Source organism: Dipodomys spectabilis, unplaced genomic scaffold (genome assembly GCF_019054845.1).
Source record: "Dipodomys spectabilis isolate Male_0828 unplaced genomic scaffold, ASM1905484v1 ptg000360l, whole genome shotgun sequence".
Taxonomy (NCBI): Eukaryota; Metazoa; Chordata; class Mammalia; order Rodentia; family Heteromyidae; genus Dipodomys; species Dipodomys spectabilis.
In genome coordinates this window covers 692,260-696,115 of record NW_024871037.1, presented here as the reverse complement: position 1 = coordinate 696,115, position 3,856 = coordinate 692,260, and positions in this window count along the sequence as shown.

The window sequence follows — 3,856 nt, the reverse complement described above, 5'->3', positions numbered from 1 at the left end:
AACAAAGTGGAAGGAGAAATAAATGTCCTAGGTAACTCAAGACTGAGAAAGCTGGGTACCAGTGGCTCACACCTGGAATCCTAGCTACTCAGGAGGCTGAGATCTGAGTATCACAGTTCGAAGCCAGCCCGGAGAAGGAAAATCTGTGAGATTCTCATCTCCAGTTAACTAACAAAAAGCCAGAAGAGGAGTTGTGGTTCAAGTAGTAGAGCACTAGCCTTGAGCACAAACACTCCAGGCACAGAGTTTAAGCCCTGGGACAAGAGTGTGTGTGCGCACACACACTCATACACATACACACATGCGTGTGTGCCCACACACACACACAGCAATTATTTTAAATGCTACATAACAGAAACCAGACACAAAGAACTATCTATTCTATGATTCTATTTATACCAAAATGTCCAGAGGAAGATAACTAAATATCTTGCCAAGGTGTCTTGTCAGTTGTGGGTCTTGAACTCAGGGCCTGGGCGCTGTCCCTCAGCTCTGGAGCTCAAGATGAGCGCGCTACCACTTGATCCACAGTACCACTTCCAGTTTTCGGGTGGTTCCTTGGAGATAGCTCCAAGTAGTTGATTATAGTTTCTCAAGATCCTTCTTTTCACCCATTTAGATACAGATCATTCTGAGACGGAGGACTCCCACAACCCACCCGAGGCTAGAATGGCACAAGAGAAATGGAACAGAGGTAAGTGATGTAGTATTCACCAGGTACAGTAAGATCTCCAGGTAGGAGGTGAGCAGGGTTAGGAATATTATAGGTAGGTAAAAAGACTTGTGGATGCTAGAGGAGGTGAGGGGGGGTGGGGGGAAAGGTTGTTGGAAGAAAACAGCTGTGAAAACCATGGAAGTAACTGAACACATAGGCAAGGATATCAAGTTTGGTGGTTCAGAAACACACACACACACACACACACACACACACACACACACACACACACACACACACACAGCTAAGGAGAGCTGGGCACCGGTGACTCACACCTGTCATCCTAGCTATTCAGCAGGCCTCATGAGATCTGACGATCGTGGTTCAAAGCCAGCTTGGGCAGGAAACTTTGTGAGACTCTTACCTCCAATGAAGCACCAGAAAAACCAGAAGTGGCGCTGTGGCTCAAGTGGTAGAGTGCTAGCCTTGAGCTGAAGAGCTGAGGGACAGCGCCCAGGCCCAGAGTTCAAGCTACAGGACCAGTGAAAGAAAGCAACAAAAGGAAGGGAAAGGAAGGGGAGGGGAGGGGAACAGAGGGGAGGGGAAGGGAAGAGAGGAAGGAAAAAAGAAAGAAAAAGAAGGGAAAAAGAAAGAAGGAAAAGGAAGGAAGGAAGGAAGGAACAGAGGGGAAGGGGAGAGAGGGGAGGAAGGAAAAAAGAAGGAAAAGGAAGGAAGGAGGGAAAAAAAGGAGAAGGAAGGAAGGAAGGAAGGAAGGAAGGAAGGAAGGAAGGAAGGAAGGAAGGAAGGAAGGAAAGACAGGCAGGCAAAGCAAGCATTGGTCCTCTCTTACCTTGCTTTCTCTCTGCACAAAGAAAGGAAGGAAGGAAGGAAGGAAGGAAAGAAGGAAGGAAGGGAGAATGAAAGAGAAAAGCAAAGCAAACAATGGGCCTCTCTTACTCTCTCTTGCTCTCTCTTGGTCCTTCTGCTATTGAATGAAATTGCAGGAAAGGTCTCTGGCCACATGCCTTATTTCTCATAGCTTTCAGAATGTGAGAAATACAATATCTGTTTCTTATCAGTTAGTCTTAAATGTGGATCAAGCTGGACAGTGATAACTGATCCTTTTTTTGTTGCTTTGGTTTTAGAGCTGGTATTTCGGGCCTTGTACTGTCACTTAGCTTTTTTTTCTCAAGGCTGATGCTCTACCACTTGAGTCACATTGCCACTTCTTGCTTTTTTTGCTAATTAATTGAAGTTATTAAGAGTCTCACACACTTCTCTGCCTGGGCTGGCTTTGAACCAGGATCCTTAGCTATCAGCTATCTTCAACAGTTGGCTTTGAACCCTGATCCTCAGATCTCAGCCTCCTGAGTGGCTAGGATTATAGGCGTGAGCCACCAGCACCTGGCTTCCATGGTCATATTTGAGTCCATCTACAGGATGGCATGACCATATGTCTCAAAATGTTGCTAATTTATCATTAGCAATTTGAAAAAGGGCTCTAGGGACATTTTTGGCTTTTGCCTAAATTCAAGTACCTCATCTTCATAGGCCTCTGGGAAAAGGAGAGAATGTGTCAGTTACTTGTGATTTTGTCATGCGATCATTTGAAGATTCCACCTCTCTAGCTCTGATCTCGTTAAGGCTACAGATGGAGTAGCTTGGGTATCAGCCGTGGGTTATGGATTAAGTGATCCAACTGTATGTTCTCTATACACAGCTGGTATACACACACACACACACACACACACACACACACACACACACACACACACACACAGAGCAATACCAGTTCTGGCCGCGCGCCATCTGAAATCTAGACTTCCAGTGAGAGGTTAAGTCTGAGAAAAGGAAAGCATCCCTTATTTAATTCCAAGACAGCTCTACTGGTAAAGTTGCAAATCACTTTACCTGTGTGACAGTTCTGAATTCTAATTTCACCTGTCACTGGAACTATACCCCCAGCACTTCTGTTGTTATTTTACTTTTGAGACTGGGTTTTGGTTCTATCACGTTCTATCTATGACCCCCCCCCCCTCCCTCCTCCAACCCTAAGCCCTTTTGGTGTTTGTGTATGCCACTTCTGGGGTTTGAACTCAGGGCTTGGGAATTCTCACTCAAGGAGACACTATACCATTTGAGCCATTCCTCCACTACCAGCTTTTTGAGGGTGGATTGGAGATAAGATTCTCCCCAACTTTTCTGCCTGGGTTGACTTTGAACCTTGATCCTTAGATCTCAGCTTCCTGAGTAGCTAGGATTGCAGGCGTGAGCCACCAGCACCCACCTTTATGTATTATTATTATTTGCCAGTCCTGGGGCTTGAACTCAGGGCCTGGACGCTGTCCCTGAGCTTCTTTGGCTCAAGGCTAGCACTCTACCACTTGAGCCACAGCTCCACTTCTGGCTTTTTTCTGTGTATGTGGTGCTGAGGAATGGAACCCAGGGCTTCATGTATGCTAGGCGAGCGCTCTGCCACTGAGCTACTTTCCCAGGCCCCTCTATTTTCATTTTTCTTTAAGTCATTTGTTGAGACAAGGTCTGTTACTAACGCCGCTGGCCTGGAAACACACCGATCCTCTTCCTATCCGCTCCTACAGAACTCCTCCTTTCTCACACACCCTGCTCTCCCTCGCCACAGGCTGAAATCAAACGCGTTGATTCCCCACATATCCTGGTGTCTCAGTGATCATTCAGAAAACTTTCTTTAAGAGATGATTTTCAAACAAACCTAAGCACCAGATGTGGCTCAAGTGCCAGAGCATCAGCCTTATGTGAGAGGAAACAAATCAGTAAATACAGGGACAGGTGCCCAGGCCCTGAGTTCAAGCCCCAGGCACGGCGCATGCGCACCCCCTTCCCCCTTGGCCTGACCATCAACCACAGCAGGATGGAGCATTCATAGTCATTTAATCTCCCACCTCACCCCCGCCTCACGACGCACGCGCAGTTGAGTGCTGGTCATACCCCGGCCCCCCCATGCCTCAGCTTCGGCCCCGCCCACTAAGTGACCACGCATGCGCAGTCGGGCCCTCATGCCCCCCCCCCTCGTCCATTCGGCTCCGCCTCCTAGGCGACTACGCATGCGCCTTTGAGGGAAGCCGCGAGCGGGGCGGGGCGGGGCCTCCGGAGGCTGACGTTTCCGGCGCCGCCTCCGTCCCACCCAATGCGTGTGGGTGGGGGCGGGGGGAGGAGGGAGCG